General features: G+C 51.2%; 1 protein-coding gene across 7 annotated transcripts in view; it reads right to left on the bottom strand.

Annotated features, from left to right (window-relative positions):
- The window catches only part of Zfp710 (zinc finger protein 710), a 67,938-nt gene extending 52,242 nt beyond the window's left edge, over positions 1-15,696 (bottom strand). For 2 of the 7 annotated variants that reach the window (NM_001146000.1, NM_001145999.1), the window contains exon 1: positions 15,524-15,696. The gene's annotated coding sequence lies outside the window, so the exon portion shown is untranslated. Of the gene's footprint in view, positions 1-12,424; positions 13,520-14,026; positions 14,363-15,523 lie in introns of those variants that run through there. The other 5 variants (XM_030242315.1, XM_006540742.4, XM_030242314.1 and 2 more) reach the window with 4 other exon arrangements.
- Positions 15,697-16,833: the final 1,137 nt, after the last annotated feature.

Below are 16,833 nucleotides of genomic sequence, written 5' to 3'. Positions count from 1 at the left end.
GATTTCTGAGTTTAAGGCCTGGTCTACAGAGTAAGTTCTAGGACAGCCAGGGCTACTGAGAGAAACCTTGTCTTGAAAAAACCAAGGCGGGGGTGGGGGGGTGGGGGGGTTGGATAGGGGGTTTGCAGAGGGGAAACCAGGAAGGGGGATAACATTTGCAATGTAAATAAATAATAAAAAAAAAGAAAAGAAAAAGCAAAAGAGGGGAGGGGAGGGGAGGAAGAGGAGGAAAGAAAGAATTGGGCAGGAGAGATGTCCCAGTGATTAAGAGCACTGGCTACTCTTCCTGGACATGGATTCCCAGCAACAATACTGTGGTTCACAACCATCTGTAACTCACAGTTGTAGGGGATCTATACACAATCTTCTAACCTCTGTGGGCACTACATGTATGTACACATGTATGTATATACATGAGACAAAGCATCCTTGCGTGAAGAGAGCTGGGGAGGTGGTTTACTCCTTCCAGTAGTCCTAGAACGTAGGAATCTGAGGAAGGGATTGCTGAGTGTGAGACCAGCCTACACTGCGCACTGAATTCCAAACCAGCCTGTGCAGTGGGGAGACACCTTTTCTCAAGAGCAGGTGCACTGGGGGTGGAGAGGATCTGGAAAGAAGAGCCCAGTAATTCTGGAGTCCAACTAGATTTAATGCTAGCTTCCAAATCTCCATGAACATAGACTGAGTCATTTCAGACTTCCGAGCTTCAGTTCCTCAGTCTATAAAAGGGTAAGCTTGGGCTGATGAGATAGATGCCTCGGAGATAGCGGCGCTTCGAAAGCCTCACTGAGCTGGATCCCTGGAGCCCTCATAAGGGTCCTCCGACCTCCACCTGTGCACCATGGCACGCCTCCCTCCAACACATATCTCACACACACACAAACACACACACACACACACACACACACACACACGCACGCACGCACGCACACACACACACCACAATAAAGAATCCTTTAAAAACCCTGATAAGCTTGCACAAGCTCAGAGAGTGCCTGAAAAGAGCCTATCTGAAAGGCTGAGAACACCTGGGAGACCCCCCACCACCTCGACTGCCGTCTTTATATGTTACCAGGTAGTATATGCATGAGGCACAAAATTCAAAATGCTCCTTCCCAAGGGAGGGCACTGTTATAAGTTTCCAAAGCTCAGCCAGGCACTCTGCCCCTTGTTTTCTCACTTAGAAAGACTCCTCAGGTCACCCCAAGAGTACATGGGCACATAGCAGGACCTCGTTTCTTCCTACGAATATGACTGCAGGGAACAACCACATGGTGGTAGGATGCTGTTCTCTCTGCTGACGGAGGTTTGAGGGTCTCCACCGTCTCTTCTCTTTCCCTTTCTTCCCCCCTACCTCCCTTGTTTGTTTGTAGTGTATGTGTGTGTGTGTGTGTTTCTCCCTGAGACAGGGTTTCACAATGTAGGTCTTGATGTCTTAAAATTCACTGTGTGGCCGGGCCATGTTGGCGCACACCTTTAATCCCAGCACTTGGGAGGCAGAGACAGGCGGATTTCTGAGTTTGAGGCCAGCCTGGTCTACAAAGTGAGTTCCAGGACAGCCAAGACTATACAGAGAAACCCTGTCTTGAAAAACAAAACAAAACAAAACAAAACAAAACAAAAAAATTCACTGTGTGGACCAGGCTGGCCTCAAGCCACCTGTCATCATTTTATAGTGTGTTTCTTGCTACTTCCTGGCTTCTGCTGGGGCCTTGAGCATGCCAGGCCAGCAACCGACCCCAGCCCCTACATTATGAGAGCTTGCTCTTAAGTTCCTTTTTCCTCTCTCCCAGTTCATGGCCAGCTACCTCTATCTAGATCTTGTTGTTTCTCTCCACAGCCCTCCCATCTCTTCACATCATTTTCGAGCCAAGAGTTGATATCTGGTGTTACAGCAACATTCATAAACAGCACTGAAATGTTGGTACCACTGACAGTGGGAGGGAGACTTACCTAAGAAGCACCTTTCGGGTGGGAGAGATGGCTCAGTGGTTAAGAGCACTGTCTGCTCTTCCGAAGGTCCTGAGTTCAAATCCCAGCAACCACATGGTGGCTCACAACCATCTGTAATGAGATCTGATGCCCTCTTCTGGGGTTTCTGAAGATAGTTGCAGTTTACTTACATATAATAAATAAATCTTTGAGCCGGAGCAAGTGGGGCCAAAGAGGGAAGAAAGAAAAAAAAAAAAAAAAAAAAAAACCAGCAGCTTTCAGTGTAACCAAGGACACTGAGCACCTAAGAGGTAAGCTTGATTAGTCCACAATCTTAGGACAGGTGATGATATTATTATTATTATTGTCACTATTAAGAGTAATATTGATTTTACCATAAGCTCTATTCAGTCAATATGAGTCTATTAATCAATGACTCTTCCCAACAGTCAGGCACCGAGACTCCAGAAATAAGTAACATGGTGCCAAGCTTTCAAAAAGCTTGGAGTTCAGTATTTAAGTCTGAGCCCTCCATCCCCTGCCCCTGCCACACACACAGCTAACAGACAACAGTGGCTTAGTAGCAGGGAAAGGCCAGCTGGATGCAGAATGCCTATCATCCCAGCACTATCAGGATAACAGACAGATGCAGAAGTACCATCCTACACTGGGGGCTCCCCTGGACTTCACTGATTCCCTGACCCTGTCTCAAAAAGCAAGCAAACTGCTACTCATGGCGGTACAGGACTTTAATCCTAGCACTTGGGAGACAAAGGCAAGAAGATCTCTCCAAGTTCCAGGCCAACCAGGGCTCACAACATAGTGAGACCCTGTCTCACAAACAAGCAAGCAAAAAACCTAACAAATAGAAAGGAATATGGAGGGACTACTCTTCATGGAGTATGGAGAGAACACAGAAGATATGCAGTGTGCGTTCATGTGTGCAGGTGCACATGAGTATGTGTGTGCACACATGAGTCTTCATGCGCAGCACAGAGGGCAACCTTAGGGACCTCAGATACATCTATCTTTTTCCTGAGAGGGTTTTTCATTGGCCTGTCTCCTCTCCTCAGAACTGAGAGTACAAACACTACACATGACTTTTTCTTTACTACCACAGCAGGCTTTTGTTACATGGGTCTTGGGAATTAAACTTGGGTCCTCCTAACCTCTTTACCAACTTTATTGCCTCCCTATCCCAACAAGCAGTTTTAAGTAGGCCTGACAAAACTAGGACTTTGGCTCAAAAGAGAAGGCGTTTGGCAACCAGGCATCCATTGGTGCACAAAGCAGGGTGTCAAGGGAACGAAGGAAGCTGGTTCACCATGGGTGGGGGTGGGCATCAAAAAGGGGGTGCTCCTTGGAGACTCTGGGTGATTGGCAGGGCCTTCTGTGTATGTTGAGTTCTGCTCCTCCAAACCGAATATGGAAAGTTCTTTTTTTGTTTGTTTGTTTGTTTGTTTGAGACAGGGTTTCTCTGTGTAGCCCTGGCTGTCCTGGAACTCACTTTGTAGACCAGGCTGGCCTCGAACTCAGAAATCCACCTGCCTCTGCCTCCTGAGTGCTGGGATTAAAGGCGTGCGCCACCACGCCCGGCTGAAAGTTCTTAATGAATGGATGGATCTATAGGACAAATACCTGCTAGAAGGAAAGATACCCTCCCTGAAAGAATATGCTTGCCTGAGTTGGTATGATGGCTCAGGCCCAAGCAAGTGCACATTCACACACACACACACACACACACACACACACACACACACACACACACACACACTAGCACGCATGCATAAAAATGCTTTTCCTTAACAGCACCTAATTAATTTGTGGGATTAGAGAAAGACAAAAGCTGGGCATGGTGATGCACACCTTTGATCCCAGCACTCAAGAGGTAGAGGCAGAGGCAGGCAGATGTGGGACGGAGGCCTGGTCTACAGAGCTATAAACTGAGACCCCATCTCCAAAGAAGAAAAAAAGGAAAGAGAGACAGCTAAACTACTGTGACAAATGAACGTGAACAGGGACAGTGGGGACTTTCTATAAAGCTTTTCAAATTCCTTGTATTGTGTATGTGGGGGAGGGGGCGGTTTGCTAGGCATGACAGTGCTCACCTTTAATTCCAGCACTGAGTTTGAGGCTAGCCTGATCTACATACTGAACTCTAGGACAGCTATGGCTATGTAGAGATCCTATCTCAAAAAAGAAAAGAAATGAGAAAATTAGGTACATAGAACCAGGCTCTGGGAGGCACAGACTAGAAGACTACTACAAGTTTGAGGATATGGCTTGACCTACGTCTAAGATCCAGGTCAGTAAGGGCCAGACAATGAAGCCCTGTCTCAAAACAAAACAAAGGGCTGGGGGTGTAGCTCAGTTGGTGGCGCAGGCTAGCATAAAATGCAGAATCCCACCCCAGCACCACATCTGGAATGGGGACACATCTGTATCCCAGCTAAACATATAAAACTACAGCGAATGTAAATGGCCTGAACTCACTTATTAAACAGCACAGATGTCAGAATGTGTCATAAACCAAAGGCAAGCAGTCCAGCTGTGGGCGGTACCTGGGGCATGTGGCCAAGGTAGAGAGGCCTCACCACTCAGGCTGAACTAGACATGTGGAAGAAAGCTGAGGACTGTGGCCAGAGCACCCAAGTGCAGCAAGGACAGACAGGGGGAAATGGCAGAGATAACAGGATCAGAGAAGGAGCCGTGATAAACCATATCCAAGCAGGCCAGGCTGTCCCTGACACTAACCATGTCAGGCAGGCAGGGAGGGAGAGAGGGCAAACGGATTCTAGTGTAAAGGGAGCCACACAGGAAAGGAATCTGGACACTGGCATGCCCACAAGTGTAGACAGAAAACCAGAGCCCAGGATGAGGGAGGTCCACTCCTACAGAGGCAGTCTGGGCAGGACATGATGGGAGGGCAGGAGGAATAGCCTAGGGAGGCAGGCCCAGGTCCTCAGCTTGGGCAGGGGTGAACAGGCCCTATTCCAGTAGGGCTGTGTGGAAGGAGGACAAGTCACAGCATTTCTACAAGTGGTTGGAAGCTAATAGAGTCGCCAAGATGGGACAAAGCATTTGTCAACCAGACAGTCTGTGAGATTAACCAACCACACCACTGGCTTCCAAAGGGTACCTGACAGTTCTCGAGAGGCCAGTTGGTCGAGGACGGCAGGAAGACATGCTGGTGTGACCCATAATCCCAGCAGTCAAGTTTGCCTGTGGTGTTTTACCAGACAGGCAGAACTACTTTCACAACCAGGAAGCTATGCCATCACTGTCCTCCTGGAAATGGGATGGTCACCGGCACGTCCTTCCCCACCCCCAGACAATCCACACACAAGCAAAAGTCATCACCAAAGTTAGTTTCTCATTCAATCTGGGCATTCTTGCTTTCTGTAGCCATCTTTCCAACCTCATTTTGATTCTGTAGCTCCTAGCCCAGGATTCGGAGGGAAGACAGTTGGTTGGGCCACAGTGATCTCTTATGCTCAATTCTGACTGCTTGGAAAATCCAAGCACTTCCCACAGCTCTCTGCGCACTCCCAGAAATAAACACACAATAGAGCATATATATTTAATACCAGAAACCCGTACAATGGCGGGTGTGAAAGACAGAACCGAAGCCCTCTTAAAGACTGCCCCACTTCTGAGAGTGACTTGACCCCATTTGCAAACATGGTATAAGGAAAAACCATACGCATAAGAATTCAGATAGCAAAGGAAGGAGTAAGGGAGAAGACAGAAGGCCTCTGCTTCGGTACGGCACTGGGGGGTAGGGGAAGGGTGGGCTCTGGGAGCACCACACATTAATTAGGAGGTAATAAAACCAGTCATTTCACCTTAGGATGCTGCTGACATGCATTTGGCCAGCTTTGCTTCTAACACCCTTTAATCTGTTCCGTTTGGGGATCTACCCCAATTTCCTCTTGCAACCCCTTCCCCTAATTCAAGGGTGCAATTCTTCAAAGGCTTTTTCCTTCCAGAATGTTTAGTCTTCAAGGCTGCAGTAATCTTGTTTGCTAATTCTTTGCTTTGCAAATAAGACATTGGACCCAATGGTGATCTGGGTTTTCAGAGGCAGTCTGGGAACCCGGCCCCATCCCATCTCTGTTTCCTTAGGAGAAACCTTCCTGTCACAACACCTGACTGATTAGAAGGCGCTTACTAAGGGGGGGGGGAGTGGGGTTCGGTAACCTCTCTCTCTACTACTACTAAAAAAAAATCTCACCCCTATCCCACCTGTGTCCAGTGTTTGCTACATGTGACTTCAGGACAGTTATTCTATTTAAATGAGTTAATTTAAATATCTAATCAGCGCTCCAAAGAGTAGTCTGCAGCCCCAGCACTCAGGAAGGGGTATTCAGAGTTTGAGGCCCAGCTTCAGCTACATGGTAAGCTGGAAGGCAGCCTGAACTATGCAGTTCTTTCTCGGATGTCCACTCCCCACAAAATAAATGAATATATAAGCTACTAACAGTATGTAAAGTACGTAGAATTGTGCCCTGCACACAGTAAGGACTGTTCAATCAAAGATCTGGGTGACACCTGCTTGGGAGGCTGAGGAGGAGAATGTGAAGTCTGCCTGGGCCGTATAGCAAAGCAAGTTGAAGGTTAGCAATTTAGTAAGACCTTGTCTCAAAATACATTTAAAAGGGGCCAGGAAGCCGGGCGTGGTGGTGCACGCCTTTAATCCCAGCACTCGGGAGGCAGACGCAGGCGGATTTCTGAATTTGAGGCCAGCCTGGTCTACAAAGTGAGTTCCAGGACAGCTAGGGGTATACAGAGAAACCCTGTCTGTTGGGGGGGGGGGGGGAAGGGGGAAAGAAAGGGGGAGGGGGCAGGAAGATGGCTCTTAGGATAAAAGTGCTTGCCACCAAGTCACCAACCTGAGTTTAATCCCCAAGACCCCCATGGTAGGAGGAAGGCACTGACTCCCACAAGATGTCCTCTGACCCTCAGACTTCCACATGGACACACACACCCTCCCCTACGTAATAATTTTTTAAAAATGAAAGTGAAAGGAAAAAAGAAAAAGAGCTAGGATGTAACCAGTAGTCATGCTCTTGCCTTGCAGTCACGAGACCCTGGGTTCTATTACCAGTACCGAGCCCAGTCGAGATCAGTACTTCTCAACGTTCCCAATGCTGGGACCCTTTAATACAGTTCCTCATGTTATGGTGCCCCCCCCCAGCATAAATTTTTTTCACTGTTACTTTGTAACTGTGACTTTGCTACTGTTATGAACTGTAAACATCTGACATGCAGGCTATCTGATATGCAACCCCGCGAGAGGGTTGTTTGACCCCCACCCCAAGGGTTCACAAACCACAATTTAAGAACTGCTACCCTAGAGCCAAGGGCTCCCTGGAGCTAGTGAGTACAGAAATCTTCTTCCAGAATACCATGCACATAACCTGCATGACTTCAGGTAGGAACCCCAAACCCCGACTACAAGCACCCATGTCTACCCCCGTCCCTGCAGTGACTTCAGGAGGCCTGGGACAAGGTTCTGAGGCAACTCTGAAAAGACCAAGTTTGAACCCAGAGATCCACTGAGCAGGTTCCCTGTGCGGTTTTAACTTCCACTTCTGGCAGAAACCTTACACCTCCCTTCCCTAAAAAGCCCTTTGACCTTGCATGGTTTCTTACTTCAGACTAAATCTCCCTGCGTGGCACAAAGCTCCAATACTTCTTACAGCCTACTCTGATTCTTCTCCAAAGCCCTGACAGTGCCTGAGTGCTTACTAGGGAAAAAGGAGAGCCCCCAGGAAGGCAGTTCAGGGGTGAGAGGCTCTGGCCCTCCACAAGCTTGGTGACAGCACAACGCTCCAAAAGCTAAAGGTCAGAGCGGCCAGAAGGGACCTGTGAGATTGCCTAATTCCCTGCTACGTGCCAGAGAAGTTGTTGCAGGTCACACCAGTCCTTGCCTGCAAAACGAACAACCTCCCAGTTCAGGACTCCCTAACACCTGAGCCACCTCCTTGGTACTGGGGTTAAAATGCAGCCTCAGCAAATCTGCGGGGGGGGGGGGGGGGGCAGGAGTCTGCATTTCTACCCAGCTCCTAGGTAACCACCCAGAGAACAGTAAGATTTCTATCAAAGTGAACAGACTAAGCCAGACCAGATGGTATGTGCCTGTAATCCTGACGGTGGCTGTGAACTTACGGCAGCACAAGCCTGACTCCCAGCGCTTAGCTTCTCAAGGAGGATCAGGTGTTCAAGACCAGTCAGTCTCTGAGCCACACAGCAAGTTAAGGCTATGTTAAGTTACTAAAAACAAACAAACAGAAACCCACCAGTAGGGGAGAGGCACTGTCAGCAGGACAGCTTTGCAGGTTAAGGCACTTACTGCCAGGGCCAAAGAACCGGAGTTCCGCCCCCCAGGATCCACACAGCGGAACTGACTTCCACACAACACACCATGGCATCCTTGTGCCCAAACACATACATAATAAATAAAGTAATAAAATATTTGTAAAAGCTTTGGGGCTAAACTTGTCCACGCTGTCTAGCCCCTCCCATTATTACCCATAGGGCCTTTCTCTTCTTTACTGTCTATTTCCAAAGAAAGAAAAAAACAAAGTATACCCGCCCTGGTCACAAAGCCCTCCATCCGAGCTGCTTCAGATATCCTTCAGGAACTGCCCCTCGGCTCCTCCCTCCCTAATTATTGGCTCCTATGCCTCTGAACTTTTTCCTTTGAAGCATTATAACAACTATAATTAAAGAGTATTTGTGTAATTATTCGTTTAATGTCTGTCTCCCAGACAGACGGCAAGCTCCGGAGGACGGGATAGCGTAGCGCCCAGAACCACGGATGCCCATAAACAGCTGCTGCTAGGCTCTGCTCTTTGCTGGGCTAGCACACTGGGCGTTACACCTGTGGGACATCTGCTGGGGACCTCAAAGCAGATGGTGACCGGCCGTGTGTGTGTGTGTGTGTGTGTGTGTGTGTGTGTGTGTGTGTGTGTGTGTTCCTATATGTGGGTGCATTTGTGTGTGCAGGTGCACAGAATTGCATGCAGAGGGAAGTCAGAGGGTCATTTTTCAGGCACCATCTACCTTGGTTTTTTGAGGTTAAGTCTCCTGGACTTAATAGGCTGACCAGCCAGAGAGCCCCAGCAATCCTCCTGTCTCCATAACCCCAATTCTGGAGTTACAAGTATATGCAACATAGAATTCATGTGGGTGCTGATCTTTAGCTCACAAGCACTTTACTACCTGAGCCACTTCCCCAACCCTCAACAGTACATTCCTTAGCTTTAAAATTCCCACCAGCTTAAATATATTCCAATAGGGTAGGACTGTAGCTCAGTGGTACTGCGCATGGGCAGAACCCTGGCTCTGACTCCTCCCAGCATCACCTGTGTTCCTACGTGTGCACATGCATTTAAATTCTTTTTTTTTTATAGCTCTGGCTGTCCTGGAGCTCACTTTGTAGACCAGGCTGGCCTCGACAGAAATCCGCCTGCCTCTGCCTCCCGAGTGCTGGGATTAAAGGTGTGCGCCACGCCCGGCTGCATTTAAATTCTTGTCAAGGGCAAAGAGATAGTCCTGGTCTGGTGCAGCTACTGGGGAATAATTAGTCCCTGGAAAATAAGCACACCCTTTCAGTCCTCACTGGTCACTGGTTCAGCATGAAGACTCTGCTGCAGACTGACCTACCCCTCCCCCCCCCACCGTGTGTGTGTGTGTGTGTGTGTGTGTGTGTGTGTGTGTGTGTGTGTGTGTGTATGTGTATAGCCATGGCTAGCCTCAGATCTCAGAGATCCTCCTGCCTCTGCCTCTCGTGAGTGCTGGGATTAAAGGGGCGTGACACCATCGCCCCTTGACAATCTGTCTTTTAGCTTCTCTTCCACTAACCTTTAAGGAGAACCTAAAGGCTGAAGGCTCAGCTCCATCGCAGGAGTAGAGGACTGACCACGTGATCATTTCAGGGAAGCAAAGTCAGCAATTAGGCTGCCTGGGAATGAGATACCAGCTCTGTGCCCCAGGTCAAACGACTTAAGGTCTCTATTAGGTTTCCCAGGTCACCAAAGGCGAATAGTAATGCGTTTGCCAGCACCTCTATCTATATATAGATAATATATATATTATCTATCCCATAGTCCTTGAGGGATTATAATATATATATATATATTTATACTATATATATGTGTGTGTGTGTGTGTGTGTGTGTGTGTGTGTGTGTGTGTGTGTGCATAATCCTGGACCAGAACACCTGATTCTATTATTCTCCCAGTGTCTGAGTCCAATTCAAAACCTCTCTATTGTCTTGCAGAAGTCTCCACCCTGTGGCTCCACCCATTCAGGATCCCCTCTTTCCCAACCCCCTCCTGCCTTACCTGTCTGCAGCTTGTTTGAAACAATGAATCACAGCACAACTCTGCAGCTCCCATCAATCACATCCCTGTCCCTGCCTCTGTGTGTCATAGCTGAGCTCCTCCTGGGAGGGAAATGCTTCTCCTAATGTCCAGTACATCATTCAACAAGTATTTAGGAAAGGCCAACTCTATATTAGTCTCCCAAGGGCTTAGCAGTGGACAAAACAAATAAGCAATAAATACGTAAATGAAATAATAAGATGGGGGGGGTGAAATCCATAGATAGCCATGATCTCTGCCCTACTGAACAGGCCAGCAGATCTAATCCCTGAATGGGGAACAGCTAGCAGAGGCCCTTCCTTCTTCCCCCATTCTTCTTCCCCTCTGGTCAACCCTGAATAAACCAAGCACAAGTGCAAAGTATGAAGAAAGTATCCAGGATCTAAACCCAGTAATTTGGGAACATCCTGATGACTAAACTTCTACTCTGCCATACTGCTAGACTTTAAAGAAGTCGGTGTTAAAATAGCAAGCTCTCCCAATAATTGCCCTGGCCTGCCCGGCCCTCCAGAGCAGCGTGTTCGGCATACCTAGAGAATAGGGCGATGTTACCTCAGCCTGTACACGTCCTACCAGCCCACGGCTTCATGTCCTCACAGCCATGTTCTCTGAACTATGGTGTGGCCAGGAAGCCTTGGCAGCTGTAAGGAGAGTGGTCTTGAGGAGAGAGAGGGTACTGGGAACAGATCCCAGGGGCTCAGACTTGAGCGGCTACCTGACTCCTGACTCTGAGGTCAATGTTTTTTAAACAACCTCTCTAAGGTCTTCTAGCTTTGAAATCAAAGGAATGGCTCACCCGTCCTTCAAAGAGGCCCTCGGATTCAGAACCCTTCCTTCTGGGAACTTGAGACCTAGCCCTGGTAAGACCTGAGGGATGTGGGTGACCATGCCGGAAGGAGGAACCTACACCAAACGTCGGCGCTGGTGAGGGGAGTAGTAGGCTTTTCCACCTGTTCCTTCTGGAATGCAATGGATTCTTCCTCGTAGTTTTCCAGGATCCCAATGGTTCGCAACCCTCCTAATGCTGCCAGCCTTTAATACAGTCCTGGTGACTTCCAACCATAAAATTATCCCATTGCTATTTCCTAACTTCATTTTGCTACTGTTATGAATGTAATGTAAATATAGGGTATGTGACACCCCTGCCCCAAGGGGCCGAGACCCACAGGTCATCATCCCCTTCTAGAAAAAGAAAAAAAAAAAAAGCTATGCTAGAGCCAGGCCTGGTGGCACATACTGTAATCTCAGCACTTGGGAGCTTGAGACAGGAGGATCCCCAATTCACAGTCTGTCTGGGCTAGGTAGTGAGACACTGTCTCAAAAGAGCAGCCTTGCTAGAAATATCTCTCCACCACCCTGCAAATCTAAACTAGAAGTTCATCAAAATCTCTAGTGATCCCATTATTCATTCCTCCAACCCAAAAGGTATTCTAGACCTTGTCTGTTTCCTTGGCTCTAGACAGGGAGCCTAAAATAAAATGCCTGGTTGTGACAGAAGGGATCTGAGTACAAACAAATGCCTTGTACACCATGGGGCCAAGGGTCAGCTCAGAACAGCTCGGAGAAGACAACCAAGGCACTCTAGATGACAGTCTGTCCCCACCCCAACTCACTGAAACTCTTGGCACACGGTCACTCGGGAAACCAGGCCAGATTGTCCATTCTCCCTACCCCACAGAAAGCAGCTCTACCCAGTGCCCTCTGGCAGCAGAGCCAGCTCTGCAAGGTGGCTAGAGCTGGAAGTTATCAATTCAAGGTTGTGCTCCAAGAACAGCAGGTGCCCGGCCCAGGGTTACTTGTGGGATGAGAGAGCAGACAAAAAAAAAAAAAAAAAAAAAAACACTAAGCCAAGGTCTCCAAGGTAAATGTGCTTTCAAACAAGTGAAAAGGTGATGGTCAAAATCAAAACCAGACAGGCCCATCAGCTTTGATGAGAATACACTTATATCTAAAGCCGGTAACGACCAGCTCCCCCATCTCAGGCCAGCTCCACGGATCTTTGAAGGTCCCTAGGAGGGCCTTCCGCCACCCCCCACCCCCGCTCCTGTTCCCATACACCAGTTCTTCTCTTCGGCAGAAATGAACTTTGCTTTTTTACTTACACACGTACAAAGGCAAGGCTGAGAGGGCAGCGTCAAAGCTGGCTGGATGACCCCCAACAGCACAAAGTCCTCCGCACACCTGTGGGGGAGTTTTGTGAGCTTCCGGGGTACCCACAGGGACTAGTTAAGTCTTCAGGTGGACAGTGGCGGAGAGTTTCCATTGTGAACGGAAAGAAAGGTGCTCAGAGTGCCCTTCGAAGATAGGGCACAGGGCCCGCAGGTCAAGTGTCCCCTCACTGGCAGACTGGCCGCTAAGACCGTGAAGGAACTCTGCAGTGTCCGGGTGAAAACACACCCAGACTACTGCTCGGCCTGGTCGGAACCATCACGCAGGGCGTAGAGATACATTAATGACCGTTTTGGATTAGTTAAAGCCCACACAAGCACCTCCCTGGCCTCTTAAATCTTCCCAAACTACAGTTTAGACTGGAGGGAAGCAGTTGCAGGGACCATAAAAGTCATCTTAAAAGGCAAGTTGAAAAAAAAAAAAAAAAAAGAAAGAAAACCAACAACCCGCTACGCACGAGTTAGCAAGTCCGCAGCTGGGGCGGAGGGGTGGGGGGTAGCACCGAGGCCGGCTCGGTGGGGTCTGAGAGTCGTGGAGGGAAGACCACCCGATTCGGGGGGCTCCTCCGTCTGACGCCGACGATCACGCCCCACAGCTCCGTCCAATTAGGAAAATGACCGCGAGGAGAGGGAGAGGGGGCGGCGAGGAAGGGAGGCCGAGCCACGGGAGGCTCGAGATCTGCCGTGGGGATCTGCCCACCGGTTCCCGGCCCGGGGGGTGCGCCTTCAACAGGTCGGAGACGGGGCCACCGAGGTGGGCCGGGGTCCCGCGCTGGTGACGCCCGCTGCCCTCGAGGGGCGCCCGGCACGCCAGCTGCGCGCTGAGCCCTAGCCACCCTGCCGGCCGGGCCGCGCGGCCACCCCACCCGCTCCCGGAGTAAAAAGTTTGTGGGCAGCCGCAGGGGCGGGGCGGCGAAGGGTGAAACTTTGAGTCCCGGGCCGGGTGCGGGGGGAGCATCCCCGAGCGCCGCGACACCCACGTGCGGGCCGGAGACCGCCGCCGCCGCCTCCCCGGCCTCCCACGCTACCGCCGCGCTTTCCTTTCATTTTGCTGCTTCTCTGCCTGTGCCTCTCTCTCTCTCTCTCTCTCTCTCTCTCTCTCTCTCTCTCTCTCTCTCTCTCTCTCTCTCTCTCTCTCTCTCTCTCTCTCTCTCTCTCTCTCTCTCTCTCTCTCTCTCTCTCTCTCTCTCTCTCTCTCTCTCTCTCTCTCTCTCTCTCTCTCTCTCTCTCTCTCTCCTCTCTCTCTCTCTCTGTCTCTCTCTCTCCTCTCTCCTTCCCTTCCCCCTCTCCTCCCTCCTCCTCCCCCCCTCCAGACGCCATCTCTCTCTCTTTCCCCTTCTCTCGCTCCAGCTCTCCGGCATGAGGGAATGTGGAAGTGAAAGGAAAAGACGACATGTTTGCCTGCGCGCCGCCGTCCCCGGGGAGAGGCGGGGGGCGGGTCGACCGCGGCCGCAGCGACCCACCCCCGCGCCCCCCAGCCACCCCGCCGCGGGCCGCCCGGGGGCTGGCGGGGCCGCGGGCTCGCGGGACACTCACCCTGGGTCCGGGCGCGGCTCCTCGCGCTGGGGGCCCTCGGCTGGCCGGGCCGGGCGGGCCGGGGGCTCCTGCTGCCCACCGCCCGGGTTGCAGCTGCGCGCCGCCTCCACGCGCGCCCGCCCTGCTCTGCCACCCTCCCTCCGGCTCCTCTCTTTCTCCCCCCCTCTCTCTCTCCCTCCTGCTCTCTCTCGCGCTCGCTCGCTCTCTCGCTCGCGCTCTCTCCCTCCCTGGAAGAAGGGAATGAGGCAGGGCTGACGTGAAGGGATGCTAAACAGCTCCTCCTAAGCCTGCTCGCAGAGGAAGAGAGACAGAAAAGCAGCCCTTTTATCTCTCTTTTGTTTTCTCACTTCCTTCCACCCCCCCAGCACCCCCCTCTCCTCGGCCCAAGTTTTCTTTTTCTCTTTCTACCGCAGAGAGGATTTTTCTTCTTTTCTTTCTTTCTCTCGCTGCAACTCTCCTACTCGAATTGCAAGCCTGGAGGCTTCTCTTTTTTTTCTTCCCCTTCCCTCTTTTCTTCCTCCTTCCTCCTTTATTTCTCTAAAAGGGTTTTGTTTGCTGTGGGAGTTTCGTTTGAAAATCGAGTCACGCCTTTTTCCTTCTTTTCTTTCGCCCTCTCCCTCTTTTTTTTCCCCTCCTCTCAGCAGAAAAGGGGAACAAAGATTAACAAGCGGGGGAGAAGGGAGCGTCAGAACCTCGCATGGAAATGGGGGGGCTGTCCCTGCCAGGCACAAAGGGGGCTCCAGAGAGCAGCCCCCAGGAAGTCTGGGGTGCCCTATCCCAAATAAGAGCTAATGGGGGTTGGGGTCGGGGGAGCCCGAGTGGCCAGTCCTTCCGAATACGGGTTAGGGCTCAACCTGCCCCCTCCCCAGTCAGGGGTGGAAGCTGGGGGTGCTCTTCACTTAATATATTTTTTAAGTGGGCAGATGGGACTTAGAGCAAACGTCGCCGCAGAGCCCTCAACAGTAAAGAGCCTTTAAACAGCTGTTCGCAGAGCCCTGGACGGTCAGACTCGAGGGAACGGCCCCGGCTGCTATCACCGGGACCCGGGTGCGAATGGGGTTCAGAGGAGTTCGGGGTCCCTCGCATCCTCCCCAAGCCCAGGGCCTAGGCTCGACCCCGGGGTGCACTGCTGGAGGGCGCCGAGGCGTGGTCGTTCGCTGAGGTCTGGGCCCTTGTGGCTCCCCGCGGGGCCCGGGGTTCGGCATAGCCTGGCCTCCTCCCAGCTCTGGGACAGGCCGGACACCCCGCCTCCAACCTCCCGGACACCCGCCACTCAAGAGCTGCGCCGCTCGACTCCGACGCATGGGCGGGTACGGAGCCCGCGGACAGAGCGGGGCAGTGTCGCCACCAAGGGTCAATTATTCATGGGGCGCCTGGGCGTGCTCCCAAGACCAGCTCTGTCTTCGGCTTCTCCAGAGGAGTGGAGACAACACGGGGGAAAAGTTCCCAGAGCAAAGTTGGCCACATTTCTTATTTTCCCAAGTAAGTATTGAGCACCTGCTGGATGCCTGGCCCTTGGACTGGGGCTGCAGCTGGGCGAGAAACGTGAGGTCTCGGCGGGCCCAGACAAAGCGAGGGAAGCTGTGGCTCCGGACCAGGTCACCGAGCTGAAGGGAAGCCTGGATCCTCTCCCCTCCCTGCGCTCTTCCTTCCCCTTCCCTCCTTCCTCCGGGCTGCATCTCCTTGGCTCCACCCCTTCTCATCAATTCCTCCCACACTTCCCTGCTCTCCCTGGCTTTTCACTGGAGGGTCCCTTCTCCCAGCGAGGAGCAGATGCAGAGCCCCATTGTCTCTCCCCCAATGACTGCAGCCTCCCAGGGATAGGACCAGCCACTCCTTCCCCTCCCCCCAGCCCAAAGGCCTGGGTCTTTAATGACAGGAGCCCCAAGGCCACTGCCCCTCGCCCCACCCTACACCAGCTCACGGAGCTGTGAGCAATGACTCCAGTCACTCAGAACATGATTTATTTCTGGCAAGGAGTGAGAAAACAGAAGCCAGAGAGTTTGGTTCAGCAAGAAGGACCCCGTGATTTCAGGCTCAGCACACTGGGTCTCTAGTGACCTCAGCACCTTCACCAGCCAACAGGGAATGCTGGAAGCCACAGTTCTGTCATCACCTGCCCTCTCCAGAACACCCAAGTCATATTTTCTCAAAAAAAGACAAAGTCCTCTCTGACAGTCAAATAGTCATTCAACAACCATTCGCTTCTGTGCCTGCTTCCTGCCAGCTCCCCAGCCTGCAACTAAGGACTTAACCACCAGAGACACCATCTCCTTGTTCTGGCTTTGCAAACTGGTAGGAGCCCGAGAGAGCTGGGCCTCAGTCAGGCATCATTGGTGCATACTTGTAGTCCCAGCACTTGGAAAGCTGAGACAAGAGGATTGCCAGGAGTTTTAGGCAAGCACAGACTACATATTGAATAATATATTAGCCAAGGCCATTATGGCAAGACTTTGTCTCAACAAAACTAAAAAGAGGGAGGCACAGTTGTGCATGGATTGAAATCCCAGCTTCTGGAAGGTAGAGACAGGAAGAGCAGAAGTTCAAGGTCAGCCCAAGCTATGTAGCCAGTTCTAGGCTGGGCTATCTGAGACTCCTCAAAAAAGGGGTTTGGGGTGGGGCTGGGAGAGACAACAGGTAGCTAGGTGCCTTATGAGGGCATTGAGAAAGCAACTCACAGGGGCTTGGGCAAGGCTGGCCAGCGAAGGTTTCCTGGAAATCACTTCTAGATAAATAGGGATGTGCCAGCCAAGAGCATGAGATGGAGCCAGGTGTTGTGGCACGGGTCTTTAATCCCAGAACTTGGG

This window comes from Mus musculus, chromosome 7 (genome assembly GCF_000001635.26).
Source record: "Mus musculus strain C57BL/6J chromosome 7, GRCm38.p6 C57BL/6J".
NCBI lineage: Eukaryota > Metazoa > Chordata > Mammalia > Rodentia > Muridae > Mus > Mus musculus.
The sequence above is the reverse complement of the archived record's forward strand: the minus strand, read 5'-3'. Positions and strand labels throughout refer to the sequence as shown.